The sequence below is a fragment of the Parus major genome, chromosome Z (genome assembly GCF_001522545.3).
Source record: "Parus major isolate Abel chromosome Z, Parus_major1.1, whole genome shotgun sequence".
NCBI lineage: Eukaryota > Metazoa > Chordata > Aves > Passeriformes > Paridae > Parus > Parus major.
Window position 1 is genome coordinate 44,899,923 of NC_031799.1, and position 16,857 is coordinate 44,916,779.

The following is a 16,857-nucleotide window of genomic DNA, read 5'->3' on the forward strand; positions in this document are numbered from 1 at the left end:
TGTTACTTCAGTGTCCTGTGAGGAAAGTTTTGCATGTCCCAAAGTTAATAAGGTTCAAGGGAGGTTTGATTATTGTGGGTTATCAAGTGCTTGGAAGTTCTTTAGCTTTTTCACAAATTTGCAATTTCTCCTTTTTTTTTTTTTTTTTTTTTTTTTTTTTTTTTGGTTACAAAACTGTTTGTGCAGGCTTTCTGTCAGATCAGGTTAGACTCTTCCTGCTTTCTGTACAAAATGCATGTCTCTGAGAAACCAGTTCAAGAAATTCTGGTTTATTACCCCTACATCCTCTGGAATGTTCTGAAAATATTTTCTTTGGTATTTTTTTTGAAATAATACTGTGTATTTTCTTCCAGAGTTTCACAGAAGAATTAAGTTTGTGGATAAAAAGCTTTGAATTAAAAAAAATAAAATAAAAAAAAAAAAAAACTGAGATGAGCCTTTATGTTTAAGGAGCATCCCATGTATGTGTCCTCCATTCTAGATTGGTTTTGTTTATACTGAATGAAAAATAAAACATATGCTAGATATGTTGTTAATGATCATTTTAGTACTAAGTAATGTGCTGTTTAAAAATTATTATTAGTTAATTTGGGATAGGATACTTGTGAAGTTTTGTTTTTATTCTTTTAGTGCAAATCAGATTAGAATAAACTGTGATACTCATCATGTATTTAATAAAGGTGCTCTGAAAGTCATAAAATTCTTTGGTAACAAGGGGAATAGAAACAGAAACTTTGTACCCTTTCAGTAGCTTTACTATTTCTGTTAAAGCTATACTTGCATACAGTTTATAATGTGTTTAAGGGACTACAGAAGCTGTGCAGAACCCAAGATACTTGGTGAAAACATAAGGTGTACTAGAAGAGGGTCAGGTGACTTTCTAGAGATGCATAGGTGCACAGTGACAGAAAGCTTGGAAATAAAACATTTCATAAAACAATTTTTGAGGAAAATCTATTGGATTTCTTTCTGTGGGCTGATCTAGCTGCTTTGATCTTGTTACTCTTGTGTCACCATAGAAAATCAAGACTGAACACTTGTAAATGCTGTAATAAAGTCTACTTAGAGTTTGTAATTATCCTAGCCTAATACTAATACCAAGAATGGCAGAAATTAATTACTATGATATAAAAGATTTCTGCTACTAAGAGAGTGTACAGTACAGCATTTAGTCACTGCAGCAGTCCTGCTCTTACTGTCTACTTACGCAATTTAGAGGAGGTCATCTCAAAGCTCTGTATTTGAGATACAGGTAAGTTCTCTCATCAAGAGCCATTCTACACTTAATTTAATAGCTTTCATTTCTGTTTTCCCATATGGTCATTTAATCTAAGTATTGTGGCCTTTTTAGCTTTTGTCATGTAATGAACTCCCAGGATTGAAATAATTCTGGATTCAATTCCTGAACTCCTTGGGCAGTACTGTGAGAAGAAGTTGAAGCATTTCCATTGAAACTCTTAAGTGGAACTACTAAGCTTTAAGCTACAAAATGGATGTGGACATGATGTTTTGAAAAACATGCATATTGATAGCATTTCACTCTGTAACTTAGATCTTAAATTATGATACCAGTTTACAAGAAAGTATAAGGACGTCTTGTATTTTATAAAAGAAATATTTTCTTTACTTCCTGCTTTGGAACTACATGTTTGATACAAGTATGTAGTAATTCAGTAGTTAGTAAGTGAAAGCTTGTTTTGATAGTAGTGTTTGGAGATGCAGTTGATTTAAGACTGTCAGCATTCCTGAGAGTTTATTAATGTAAACTCTGGTCTCTTTTTGTCTGTGCTACTGAAGATGTTTAATGATGTTTGAAACTTCTCTGATTTGCTAGGTTAGGTTTGCTGTCATGTTTAAAGAAAATGTGAAGGCCAGTTTGACTGGAGTAGGTTAGAAGCTAGGTGGAAGGTGACCATGTCTTTTAGCCTATACAAGACTTATTTGGAAGCTCTGTCTTGAAGTAGTTTTGCATTTGTTACACCTCCCTTTTTAAAATTTAAGCTTGCTGTATTCGACTGCAAGTATGTGAAAATCTTATATGCAGTACAAGAGAAAAAAGAAGCAGATTATTCTGTGTTAAAAGCAATCTTACCTATTGTGATATGTAACACAGTTTCATAGCTAACTGAAGAAACACTATAAATAGTGGTTTGTTCTATAATTGCTTTGAAGAGTCTGGAGAAAATTTGGGTCTCGTATTGAAATTTCATAGAATCACAGGATGTTTGGGTTGGAAGGGACCTTGAATATGATTTTGTCCCAACTTCGCTGCTGTGGACAGGGACACCTCTCACTAGAGCCAGGTGCTCAGGGCAGCATCCAAACTGGCCTTGAACACTTCTAGGGATGGAGCATCCACAGCTTCTCTGGGCAACCTGTTTCAGTGTCTCACCACCCTTACAGAAAATAATTTCCTTGTAATATCTAGTCTAAACCTCCTGTCTTTCACTTTGAAGTCTTTCTCTCTTGTCCTGTCCTTACATGCTCTTGTAAAAAAATCCCTCTCTTTTCTTGTAGCCTGCCTTCAGGTACTGGAAGGCTGCTACAAGGTCACCTAAAGTTTTTTCTTTTCCAGGCTGAGCAATACCAGTTTGCTCAGCCTTTCCTTTTAGGACCTGCTCCTTCCCTCTGATCATCTCGATTGCCTCCTCTGGACTTGCTCCAAAAGGTCTGTCTCCCTGTGCTGAGACCCCAGAGCTGAATGCAGGGTTAGGGTTAGATCCATGTGGGATCTCACCAGAGCAGAGGCAGAATCCCCTGGCTGGCCACCACCAGCACCCCCAAGTTCTTCTCCCCAGGGCTGCTCTCCATCTATTCATCCACCAGCTTGATTGGATCAATAAGGCTTCCAGATCTGGATGCAGCTCTGAGCCCTTGCTCTAGAGTCCCTGAGCTTGGGAAACCCCTGTACAACTTGATCTAGTGTTTACCCCCACACTTATCTCAGTTACTGCTTGTGATGCTGCCTCATTGACTGAAAATTAGCTTTTCTCAAGTTAATTTTACTGAATAAGTTCATCTATACTTAAATCAACAGAATATGAAATTGAAATACTCAGTGTGATGGGAACTAATTGGACAAAAAACCTTGTGTGCTACTGAAAGTTTGATTGAAGTTTGTAGAGACCTGAAGTCTTTAAATCATACTGGAGAGCCAGCACTGTAGGAACGAATAAACCAGCAGTGAGTTCTTCAATGACACTATTTTCTTTCCCCTCTCTGCCTTTTCTTTTTTCTCCTTAATCAGAAACAGTACTTTAGACTAGGAATTTCAAAGTGTATGTAGGAACTTAAGGGTCTCTTTATTCCTTTGACAAACACAACACATACTTTTCAAAAGTAGGGGGTGGTACAGATCATTAAAAGTAGGGAGAATGACGAACTCTGGTGAGCTCAAGTTACTTGTTCTTTGTGTCAGAAAATGACTGTTCTCACAGTTATGACTGCCTTTTTGAAATCACAATTATAAGCTGATGGAGCCAGTGGGGGAAATTGTTGAGGGGGTGAGAACTGGAGTAAATCAAGGTATGTGTGGTAGCATTACGATAGGGCAGAGATTGTAAGGAAGAAATATGCAAGAGTGATAATTAGTCTTTTTTTGTAGTTTTGTTGCCAGCAGAGGAACTTCCTTATAGTTCTGACACTATTTTTCATCTCTGCAAAGTGGCATGGAGGAGGCTTATTCTCCCTGCAGACATTTATTTTGGATGATTTTGAGAAAACTATTTTGTATTCTGAAATTTTAACTGAGAGTAGCTTAGAACTTTGTCTACATTAAAAATGTCTGTATTCTGGCAGTAGTTAGGATCCTTCTTGTTTGGTACTGAGACTGTCCTTACTGGTGGAAACTGTTGGTTTATGGATAGTGTAAGTTCATTTTGATTTAAGACAGAAAGCATTCTCTTAAATACACTCTTAAATACATTATTTGGTGTCAATGAGAAAATCCTGTGCAGTGCCTGTGTAATTAAGAGAGGAAAAGTTAATTTTTTAGGTTAATGGAATGAGTTTGATGTTATTTGCTAACTTGCAAATGGCTGTTTTGTCAAGCTTTTCACTTAAGAACTTTGTTTCCTCTCTACATAGACAGCATACAATACCTTCTCTAGTTGATTATTATCCAGTAACATCGCAATTATTATATATAATGCAGATTTTGTGTGAATTATGATGATGTTATGCTAGTACAGGTCATCCTTTTTCTTCTTTTTCAATATGTGTGCAAACAATATAGTTTTTGTAAACATAAATGTCATTTTTTCATGCAAATATGTCAGTGCAGTGTTTGATGAGTTTTCATTTAATGTGTTGTGCTGTACAGTTTTTTTCTAGTTTGTCACCTGAAAGAACAAGCTGAAAGATATAGTAAAGCTGGCTAAATTATAAATTCTTCATTTATGAATCATTGTATGTAACACATATTGCTGTATTTGAACTATTGAGTTCATTGAGTATTGATTGGCATAATGAAAGCCATGGGTCAGTTGATTACTTAGTTAAAGGACATTGCCAAATTTATTTTAAATGACTGGACAAAAGGTTTTTATGATAAAAAATTATTTGTTGTACTAAGCAATGGCAATCAATAGAACAGATCTGAGGAACAGGACTTTTTGGGTTATTTTTTTTCCAATATAGTGCCATCCTTTGTTCCTCCTGAGTGACTTTTCCCAAAAATTATTTGAACATGGAGACATTTAGAAGCTTAAGCTCTTCTTTGGCACTAGTAATCAAGATGGTCTGGGATCTTTACTCCTGCATTTCAGATGATCGTATTTCATACTTTTTTGTTGTGATAATAACTGGATTTTTCTTTCATTTATCTTTTTTTCCCTAATATATAAATTATGTTCTAGACACAAGGACTCAGATATTGATTTCAGGATTCAAAATAGGAAGAGGTAAGGGGATTTTTTATGTACTGTGTAAGTATCTAATAATGCATGTTCCTGAAAGTATATATGCTTCTTTTCCTACATCCAAGTATTTGCATTTCAGAGCACAGCTTCTATTAAATCTATACCTATTAAAGATACTTGTAATAGTATTTCATCACTTTCTTAAAGTGTTAACGCACTGTATTCAAACCCATCTTCTTAAGGCTTGAAATGGTATTCTTTCCATTTTTGAGTATTCCTTTCCTTTGAGGTCTGGACCCCACACCAGATTGTTTCTGTCTGTAATTAGGAAAGCCCCCCCCAGCTGAAAGTGCTAGAGCAAATGATTAATCTTTCTTGCTTTAGCATTGTACTAATTGGTTGTTTACTGCCTGTTTTCTAAGCTTTACTGAACCTTTTTTAGGAAAAAGCAAACATAACTTGTTAAATGCTCGCTTAAAATTTCTTACCCACATGTGCAAGTTGTCCTTGCCATGTGCAAAAGACTACACTTGTGGAAAAGTTCTTTGGTGTGAAAAGTGTAGTAAAAAATTACACTCTTGTGTGAAATCCGTGGTCTTAAACATTTACCTTTTGTAGTAACATTTGCATGGATTTATTTAATTTGTTGAAAGAAATGAGTAATTAAACTACCTTCTCCTTGTAGCAGTTCCCTTAAACTAATTGCAAAGTAGACTTGCATCTTAAGTAAATTTAAGCTTTAAGATCATGCTTTTTTAATTGGTTTGCCATAACATGATGATTACTTCACAGATATTTAGTTTGAATATTGGCAAAAGAAAGTTCTCTGATTTATGCTTACCCTGTTCTCAGACAAATTGCAGATGCCCAATATTTTTCTATTTTCTTTGAAAAATCCATATGGGTCTTTTCTGTGATTGAAATACTGTGATAATAACATATTTTACCAAAAGTTTCAGTCTAACTATTATTGAGTAGGAGCAGTTGAATTGAAATGCTTTTTAATAGCATGTATACTTGTTAATAGTAGTGTCAGGCTTGGTAGCACCAGAGTAAGTAATTTATTTGCATATCAGTTTATTAATTTTTTGTTTCTATTCTTGTACTTCTCTTTCTTGATTGATGAGGTAGAAATCCCTCCCAGGATCAGGGTATTCTGCAACAATTTCAGAAGATTTGTGTTTATATTAGTAAAATACTTAATTTGTTATTCTTTGACCATTTGCCACAGGGAAAGTAGCCTAGACTTATATGGGCTTGTATTAGATATGTTGTAAACGGCACCACACCAGGTAAAAAGGACTCTGGGTGGAGCAGTTTTCTTCACCTTCTTGCTTGTGAGATTCTTTCAAGTTTTGATAAAAGTCACCAAAAGCAGTCTGCACCTATGTGGTATTAAATGAATTTTGGCGCTTCAACGTTTTGTTTTATTCTCTTGGAAATACATAGGTGTAAAAATTACTGTATTAGTTGCAGTCATTTTTAATGTAACATTTTAGGGATAATCTTAGATACTGCCACTGGAAATTATTTATCTTAATTTGTTTTCTCTAATCTCTAGCAGTTACTCAAATTATGTAAGGTTATTTTGTCCATACAATAATGGCTCTTGGGTTGTGTGATTATGATTAAAAATGGCTTGAATTTGGACAAAGTTTTGCAGATACATGGAGGATAATATTTTGTTTATTTTCCCACTGGTTTTGGTGGCTTTGGTTTTTTTTTTTTTTTTTGGACAAGGATGTATTTTACCATGGGCTTTTTTCTAATTTACTGAATTTATCAATGCTATGGATTGAAAATAATTGTAGAACTAATTCTTTACATAAGCGATTCTGTGGTCAAATATGTAAATCAGTTATGGTCTTCAAATGAAATATTTTTGCTTCCATTAGGGAAGAGAAAGTACATCCTGCCCCCATTCTTCAGTTCTTCTCTCCATCACTCCACCAAATGGGTCAAATTACTTTCTTAATGGAATTTGAGGTACACTTTCAAAGGCAGTGCTCTGTCAGAGCATTTGTTCTCCAAGTCACAAGCATTAGTTGCTAATGAATTGAATTTCTGGAGGTGTTTGGAAAGTGTCATAGTTTTTTGGTTTTTTGTTTTTTTTTTTTAGTCTTTAGAATGGGAAATTTAGAGTATAAGTACATGTGAAAAGTTTCTCAAGTCCTCTTGTGTAGCTTCCTTTATTAAACTTGCTGTTACCTTAAGATATATTCACTGTAAGAGTGAAGAGAAGGGAAAAATGAGCTGCTTTTGCTTTCCCCCCCCAAGCTTCCTTAGCCGTTTATGGCTTCTCATAAGTAACCTTTTTTTCAACTTACTCATCCATTATCGCCATCTGCAGAGTTTGACAATTTTAGCATTCAAATGGAAAAAAAACCCCAAATTCAGCTCTCTTTTCCAAACTTTCATCCAAAAACCAAAGGAATTATTTTTTTTTCTTATTCCTCTGAAATGACTTCTTTCTAGTATGAAGAGATCTATACATGGTAAATCCTAAGAGCAGAAAGTCTTCGGATGCTCAGGATTTGCTTTGTGGAGATCGCTGGGAGACATGGTCCTTTCTGACCTTGTCAACCAAACCTTTACTGGTGCATGTTTATTGTGATGTATGTTGTGTTCTGAAGAATGGAGGGAGACAAGTGTCAGTGTGGGTGTCATCTTTTAAAAAAATACTACATTTTTAATGAAGTTGGTCAGTTATGTTATTTTGATTGTCTCTTATGGTATAGTTCAGTCACCAGAAGCAGGTCTTTTTGAATTGCAGAGAAGGACCAAATTCAAGCCTACAGATACTACTAGCAGGTTGCAGCAGTTAATAACTTTCAGTGAAAGATTTTCTTCTCTCTTTACTGTATGTTATACATCCATCTAGAATTTGAATTTTTTTGTAGGAGGCAATAGGGTCTATGAAAGTGATTTGGCATTAAGAAATTATTGAGGGTAGTTTAAAAGTGTATCTGGAATATGATTATTAAGATAAGTACCAGAGATAGTGTTTATTTACTTTTTCCTTGCATGGACTGTCAGACTCTGTTTAAGCCGAGTCTTTTTAGAGAATAGTTTCTTGCTGTGGTTTTTGAACAGTTTGTATCAATGTGCAGCTGAACAGTTTTGCGTGGAAATGGCTGTCTCTTTGAATGTTAATTATTAATTCTGTAAGTTCAGTGATGTTTCTAGTGATGGATACCTTTTTATACAGACTGAATAAAAGATAATTACAAAAAGCTGTAGCTCATAAGTGACTTGCCACTTCTTTCTTTGTAATTTGCTGATTTCTGATCTTAAACTGTGGATTAGAAAAATTTGTCAGTATATCAGAAACTCATTATGTCCATGTGAAATGCTGTCATGACTCCTCACAGCATAAAAGTAATTTCAGACATTATTTTAGTCATTATTTGTCTGCTTTTATACTAGTTTTCCACATAGGTGTTGTTACTTTGTTTCACCTATTAGTACTGTCTTTTTCACTTGAAGTTGGCAAGAGCTAGGTGGTTTTTAGGTTGCTGTTCCAGTTTCTTTTTTTTCACTAACGATATCCCATTCCTTTCAAAGTTGATATCAATGTCTGGTTTTAAAGGATTCTGAGTTTTGTGTAAAGAGCTAAATACAGAACATGTCTTCAATTCTTCTTTGGACTAAAACTAAACTGTTCTAGAGACTGTAAAGTACCATTACCAGGACTGGATAGGGAAGAGCAATTTCACTTTTGCACTTCTCAAGTATCTGACTCCAGAGAGACAGGACTCTGTTTGGCAAAATGTCTATAGACAAGGCTGGAAAGGGAAACTTCTACTAGCTGGATTGCGTGATTTTTTTATAGTGTTGCAGTAGTGCTGATATGCTTGTAAGAGAAGCTGGTAACTGTTTACTTTCTCTGGGATTCAGGTAAGCAGCTGGTATTTGGCAATTTAGCAGGGTTTCCTTGGCTACTCCTTCCAGATTAAACTATCACTCTTAATGAACCCAAGGAAGGAAATGCAAACTATCATTTTGACAGATCTTAATAATGTATACTGTTAAAACAGTGCTTGAGAATTATGTCTGTTCAGCAGGTCAGTGGATGTAGCTCTTCTTACACCTGCCTTGTTTCCTGAAGTTTCTGCTTGCTTTTTCGCCATATGAAGCCTGTACTGCCATAAAGTTGCCTTCATCATTCATTTGTGATAGTATCTGTTAAAATAAGCACCTGATGTGTAAGAAGGTTTTGCTTCCAGGGATTAGAGAGGAGAGGAGTGGACAGTTCCAATCAGTAGTTTCTAAAACTGCAGAAGTGAGTTTGTCTAGGCTCTTGCACAAGTGAAACTAGTCTCCTGGGGAGATTTTGTTGACTTAGTAATTTAGACCTTTCAGCTCCTGCATACTGCAAATTTTCTCCATTTGAAATACCAGCAAATGTCACATCATGGCAGTGTTTAGGTCACAGCAAAGAATTCAGATGTAAATGCTGAAGCCTCTCATGCTGTTGTTGTCCACTGTCAGCAATGTTCTTCATTGACACTGACAGACAAGAATAGTGATGGTGTAATGGTGTCAGTCTGCTGGTAACAGAGTTTGAGGAAGTATCTGTTAATGACTTTGATGCAGCAACGTTTGGAATTATCAGGTTTTCTTGAACAGTGATGCATTATTAGACTGCAGTGAAGAAAATTCTCAACAGTTAGACTTTGGAAATCTTTTCTTTCTGCAACATTGACAGTTAAATATAAAAACAAACCCCAAACTCACAAACCTACCAACAGTATAAAACAAAATAATAAAAAAAACCTCAAACCAAAACCCAGCAAAACAGAAAAAGCTTTGTTAACTGCGGGTGTTTTTTCTGTGAAGTGTCATTTCATTGAGGAAGATAATGCATGTTTTCATATTGCTAGACATTTAACTTTTCCCCTTTGTTCCTACATGCATGCAAAACACCAGATCTAATGATGACAAAAAAAATGAAAATAAGTAGAATGTGAGTGCTTTAAAGGTATAATTCTTTCTACAAGTGTAAGTTTTCAAATGCTGTTACCCTGCTGAGAATATTTTGAACTGGAAAGTGGAGTAATCCTCATTGCTGAAGTCATTCAGACTTGGAAGTGTAGTAGTTGTTTTATATGAGCACATATAGCAACACAAAGAAATTTCAGAGATGCCAGGCTCATGTCTTTAATTATTTCATTAAGCCTGCCACAAGCATGAGTGGAATCTTTCCTTCACATAATGGGAGCAATCCTAAGTACAAACATAGTAAGACAAATTCAGAACATATGAAATGTGAGAGACATAGCTGATGAAATGTAGTTATGAATGTCTTCTGTGTTTTGGTAGAAGATACTTTGAGATCTCTCTGCTGTCTGCTGGTTCTAATGGATACAGCACCTAATTGGTGAAAGGTTGTAAAGATTAAAAAGAAAACCTCTTAAGATGGCTGGGTTAGTAGTTCAGGACTGCTCTTTATGTTCCCATTTTTATTTAATATGGTAAAACTGGTATGTTCATCATGTCAAAATAAGCTCAGATCTTAAAAGCTAGAATTTTACTCTATTGAAAGGATGTGGTTTCATGCTTATAGGGTGAGTGTAGGCATTTTTTGCCCTCAGTCCTCCCTCATTCAAACTACTATTTTTCACTTTGCTTTTTATTACCTGTTAATGCATCCATTTCTTTCGTAATTCCTCTCATCTATTCCTTCTTCTACTAGAAGCTTACTTTTTTTTTCATTCTAATGGCAGCCTTCCTTTTAGGCTTTTTATATTGAAGGCTGTTATTTGAGTGCAGTTTGCATTGGTACAGAGGGAGAAAAGGAGAGTTCTGCTAGGTTTGATTTGTCCAGGTTGCTGTTTTTTCCCTGCCTTTGTAGGGTTGACAAGTGCTTATTCGTTGCCCTTGATTCTGCAGAAGACAAAAGGGCCTAAGGGGTTTTTGTGCAGCTGAGGAATAGTGTCTCACATTTTTCAGACAGTTTGGCTGCTCAGTTGTGGGCTGATGTAAATGGCTTTCGGACCTCCACTGCTGGCTGTCCACTTTCTTTCAAGGGAAGTTTATCACATGTCATCAGTGGTACATGAATGAAAAAGACTTAACCATGAGAAACATATGTGTAGTAAAAGGCCTGTGGGGTTGACACTGAAGAAAGGTCTGTTAGAGTAGGAGTGGATGCTGCTTTGTGACAAGTGCGCTCTCACTAATAAGTGATGATTTTTTTCCTGGCATATTCCTGTATTTCCTGGAGTGACTGACAGGTTTGCTTTAGCCCAAGTGTTAATGGGTTAATATATCATTGAAATTATTTGTTGGTCTCCTTGTTAAAAAAGGGAAGCCTTTAATAGTGTATTCTAGCATATATTTGAAAAGGAGAAATCTTCCAGTCTTTGTAAATAACACATCAAAGCCTCTTGTGGTTTAACTCCAGCCAGCAGCCAAGTAGATCCCTTTATTATCAACGTGGTTCAGCACACATCCAGAACACAGCCCCATACAAGCCACTGTGAAGAGAATTAGCTCTGCCCTGTTCAAAACCAGCAGATTCTACCCCTTATTCCGTACTATTTGCATCATGCTCAGGTCCCACACTATTCAGTACAAGTGCATTAACCACCATTCCACTTTCCACTCTTTGATAAAATACTCAGGTGTCATTCCCACAGTCTGTGGCCCACCCCTGCAAAATGTCCATGATATAGCCTTTGATTTTGTTTAGTCCATGACTTTGAGCTCCATCTGTTGTGGTAGTCACTCAGGAGAGGAGATGCATTGCATGCAATTACGGGGCACCAAAGCCAGCTCAGATTGTGTCACTGCTGTGCTTGGACTTCTTGGAAGGCTTGTCCTCTGTTGGTTTGAGTAGTCCTGTTATATTTATTCCTGTAACATACAATTCAGATAATGGAACAATTTAATGATATATCCATTATAATCTCTACACCTGATCCTTTTGGGTTTATAGGGTATAATATTGCAGTGAACTCTTATTCTTGTCCCCAACCTGGTTGCAGCAAGGGGTTCCTGTTAGAGTCGACTGTTAGTGGAGTCCACATCATAGTCCTCCTGAGGCTTCAGGGACACAGCCTCCTTCACCATGGTCTTCACCACAGGCTGCAGGGAGCTCTCTGCTTCCCCTACTCCAGTGTGAGGCCCCACTAATGGGAAACAATTGTCCTTGAACTTGTCCAGTGTGGGTCCTTGCCACCGGCTGCTGTTGTTCATAAACTGATCCAATGAGAGTTCCCCATGGAGCTACAGGTCCTTCCAGAAAACCTGATCCAGCATGGGCTTCTTACAAGGTCTCAGCTTCCTTAAGGCATCTGTCTGCTCCAGCAGGGGATTCTACCTGGGCTGCAGGTGCATCAGTCCTCCACCATTGAAGCATTCACACATCACCATCTCCAGCTCAACTTCAGACTGAAGTTCAGCCTGTCAGCACAGCAGCACTACCCTGGCCATCTGCCAGCCCAGGCACATTGATGTGGTGTTACCAGTGTTCCCCGGCACAATTCATTAATGTGAGAAGCAGCGCAGCAGTACAGAAAGCAGCAAAAGCAAAAAGCGAGCACTAGTAAGCAGTTGGTTCTTAACACACATCAGGAAAGCAAGCCCTATGGCAAGCACAGGAGGCTGCTGTTTACCAGCTGAACAGTACTAACAGCTATGTATTCAGTCTGATACGTCCCAATGGAATCTGTCATTATCTTGAATCCTTTGTGCCTCACGTCTGGTGCAAAAAAGGACTGTCATGGTTTAACCAAGCCCCGCACAGCCTCTCACCCACTCCCCTGGAGCAGGAAGGAGGAGAGAATCAGAAGGTCCTACTCTAGAAAAACTCATGGGTTTAGATAATGGCAGTTTAACCGGAAAAGCAAAAGCTGTGCACAGAAGCAGAGAAAATAAGAAGTTCACCACTACCCATGGGCAGTTGTTCAGCCAGGAACAGGGCCCCATCACTTTTAACTGTCACTTGGGAAGACAAATCATGCCAAATGTTTCCTTTCTTCCCCCCCTCCCCCCCCGCTTAATATACTGAGCATGATGTCACTTTACAATTACATTTGTTTTGAGAGAGGAAAAAAGATGGAAAATGTTTTCAAAGCCAGAGTTTCAAGACTTCAAGTTAAGAATTGAGAGAATTGAATGCTGAAAGAAATGGAGGACTGAACAGCTGTAAGTAGAAAGAAAAATAGCTTTTGTGCTCTATTGGTTAAAATCCTGCTGTAGTATTTAATATGAAATAAATAATGCAAACTATCAGGTTTGTTTTCACATTGCCAGGCATGAGGATTGTGTCTGGGGTAAGAAAACTGCAGCAGCAAGAGTTCCAAGGAGACTGAGTGTGTTTTATCATTGCTGCAATTTATATTTGAAAGAATTGAATGTCAGAATAATGAGAGATGTGTATGAACAGAGTGCATCTTAAGAGTCATCCCAGGCTTTCAGAAACAAAAGAACAATTTTGCAAGGCACCTGTGTAATTTGAATTACATGGTACATGGATAGCTAATTTTCTGTAATTTACTATCTGTACATTTGAATCCAGAAAGACTTCAGAATACCTGCTAACCACTTCCAGGTTATGGAGCAATTCTAGCAACGTTTTCTTGTCATCTGTTGTAGCAGTGCCGAGGCAATTATTGGACAGATGGGTGAAGTTAAAAGCTTTAGTCACTTAATTTTTAATTATAGGTACTTTCTCAGGCCCTTCCAGATCTTTGTTTGGATTAATTAACCATCATCAAGTGCTGCTATCTGGGCTTGATCTACATAGATACGTGTAAAAAGTGACTGCTAGTAAAGTGTGCCTTCAGTTGAATTGTACTTGACCTTCCTACTTTTTACCAGCTAGTAGCTTCTGGACTCTCACTACATATTTCTGTTTAAGAGCTGCTGTTTTACTGGTCTGACAGTGTACCTGGACCAGTAAGTGGAGTCAGGTGACTGAAAACCTGAATTTTTAAGGGCCTTTTAATAGATACCAAGAGGAATTGTCTTATGACTATTATATGAATATTCTTCCCCTCTTTTCCAGAAACAATTGATAGAGAAAATTATAATTTCTGGTAGACATGTGTGATGAAAGATATAAAAATCCTAGTACTCAGGCTATCATAAAGTTACTTACCAGGGACACACATTTTTCTTGTCTTTGTTAATAAGTGGTTGATTTCTGAGGTTATAGCTTTTATTGTATGAGAAGATGCTTTCATTGTGTGATTAGGATTTTTCAACAATGGAAGTCAAAACATATATGTGTAAATGGAACAAGGTAGGCAAATATCACCATAGCTTAAAGATTTTGAGGAGTTGATGGCACAGATCCATAAGGCTTCTTGCTTCTTCATGCTTCTTGCTTCTTCAGGCCCTTGTTTTCTTGTCAGCATGGAGTCAGAGCAATCAGTTCAAATGTACACCATCAGATTCAAACGACAACTGAAAGTCATTTGTTATTTTGAGTTGTCCATCTGTTCTGCAGAGGTCTTCATTATGAACATTACAGTTTGTTTCAGCTTTGGTTAAGATCTTAAATTACTTCTCTGAAGTGCATGGATATTAAACATTCAAAAAGTGATGTGAAATCAGGTAGTAAAATCTCACTGAAGATTTTTTTTCTTCATGAGATTCAGGACTGGTTTTGATCTCAGTTTTAATTCAAGAAGTCAGGGAAGTCAATGATCTCTTGGTCTCCTAGTCCATGTGAAACAAAGTGCTTTTTAATGACTTGTAGTTTACATCTCTAAATTCTCAGCAAATAGGATGTTGGAATATATTCTTCAAGTCTGTGACAAATGTCTCCATAACATTTTTGTCAAGACTTGATATGTGATAGCACTGAAGAGTAGTATTTACTTCAAAAGCCTCCTGCCTCTAGCAGTGATTTTGATTTCTGATAATGAGTTAGATTTTATTTAGAGAAGGTCATAGTGTTGTTCATTACAGAAAATAAGTTCACTACTTCAATAATGCTTTGCTTTTATAATATTTTAAGACTTTAGGAATTTTGACACTCTTAAGACTGCTTCCCAGTTTTATCCATGCTTGTAAATGCATGTTGGTTGGAAATGACCTCAGCACTAAAAAAAGGAAATAGCAGAATGTAAAGAGTAATCTGAATGTAATTAAATCAGTGTTTCTTTGTCAGAAGTTGGAAAATGTTTAGGAGGATAAAATCTTGCCAGACAAATGTTTTTATTCAAGCTATCTTGCAGAGAATTTTATCTGTTGTTGTACAAATATTTTTCTGTGTCCTTGTATTTGTTACTTTGTTCTTAGGGCTGTGTCAAGACCTTGTCATGAGCATCTCATGGGATGAACAGCTAAGCCTGTTTTAATTGGAAGAAGGGTCTGGAAAGCACCTAAATTAAGAGTTTTAAAGGAAGTGGTTTCACAGACTGCAGCCAAGCTAGTTGTGTTTCACTGCCAAACAAATTTCAGTTTTCACTGTGTAGTGCATGCTCTTTGCTTGAGCATTCTCAAGTTCTCCATTAACCTTCCTGTGAATAAGTGAATTTGGTAGTCCAGCAGAAGATCATCCACAGATTTGAGTCATTCCCAAAGCATCTCTAAGCTTTGAAGCAGCACTGCCTGCCTGGAAGATACTGTTTAAATGTGACTCTATTAGGAAGTGCTTTGAACAGTACAGTGATGATATTTTAAAGTTCTGCTAATCCAGACAGGCTAGATGTCAGTTAAGAAAACATATTTTCTAATGTAAAGTGCAACAAAATATTTTTCTTGCAAGGAATTTTTCTGACAATGTAATTTATAAAAGCTTTTCTAAGCAATGGTTTCATTAACTAAATTGTATTTTAAATGTATACCATACTCGTCTATATAGGACTTTGTGCACATACAGTAAACCACAGATACAAGTAATAGATACACAGTAGTAAGTCCATTTGATTTTTTTGAAAATCCATCAAAATAAAAACAAATAATAACTGATATTTTAGAACTTTTAGACCATTAAATCACCTTTTCTAGTTGGATCATATTACAGTTTCATGAGATCTCTTAGGTTTTCTCTAACAAAATGAAATATCTGCTTTAAGGGAGTGTTTTCCTGTTGTAGTTCTTCTCTGTTTATGCTGCAGCTGCCTAAGTCTTACCAGAATAAAATGGAAATGGCCTACATTACCATAACGTGATTTCAGATAGATACATTGAATACTTGCTGTTGGTGAAAGCAACTGTGTCAAAATGGTTTCTGTGGAGGACAAAGTAGTGGCTGAGCTGAAATACGAATTGTACGGGTTTGCATGAGTTAAGTGAGTTTTAAAAACTACGCCCTCCCTATTAACAGATGAGCACAAAAGTTGCGAATAATAATTTTTTTGTCTTATGACTCTTTATATTTATATTTTATATACCTTTTTTTTTTTTTCCTGGAGATGGTACTCAGTCTACCAGGGTTTGTAGAAGAAAGGCATAAAATTCTTGGTAATAGAATTCCCTCCTCTTTCTAAATGGGCTTAATAGTGTGATAACTGACATTATAGTTAACTAACCATCCCTAATTTCAGTGATACAGAGTGCAAGCACAACCAAAACCAGTACAAGGCACAAAGTTTTAAAGGTGTTTTGTTGTTTTCAAAACCTTTTTGTCTTGCCCTTTCTTTCCCTCTACTGATTCCTTTCCCTTTTGTGCTGCTGGCTCCTGCTCTGCCCACTACATTACTTGTCTCAGAGGTTAAAAGGAGTGAATGATTTGGAAGGCTGGAGCTGAAAATAAAAGAATCAAGTTTCCTTAGCAGCTGGCACTGCAGGTACAACAAAACTTAGAAATTTTTGAGCTGTTGCAGTAGGGCCATTTCATATGCTCTCAGTCTGAGTCTCCAGATACACTGCTGCTCAATGCAGATCTTTTGCCAGACACTCTTCCTCCCAAGATACAGAAATTCAGTACAATTTAAAAAGCTTGTAAATCTGATCCCAGTGATTAGGGTTTCATACTAATGCAATTCAATATCCTGCATCTGAAATTTGGCTGGCTAGCCAGTTGCCTCCTAGTGCCCAA

The 16,857-nt window shown here is 36.7% G+C and overlaps 1 protein-coding gene across 2 annotated transcripts in view; it reads left to right on the top strand.

The window, feature by feature from the left end:
* Positions 1-2,555: 2,555 nt before the first annotated feature.
* Positions 2,556-16,857, top strand: part of PCGF3 (polycomb group ring finger 3) — a 52,124-nt gene continuing 37,822 nt past the window's right edge. Inside the window, exon 1 of one of the 2 annotated variants that reach the window (XM_015614898.3) lies at positions 2,556-4,901. The gene's annotated coding sequence lies outside the window, so the exon portion shown is untranslated. The remainder of the gene's footprint in view (positions 4,902-16,857) is intronic. The other variant, XM_015614895.3, reaches the window with a different exon arrangement.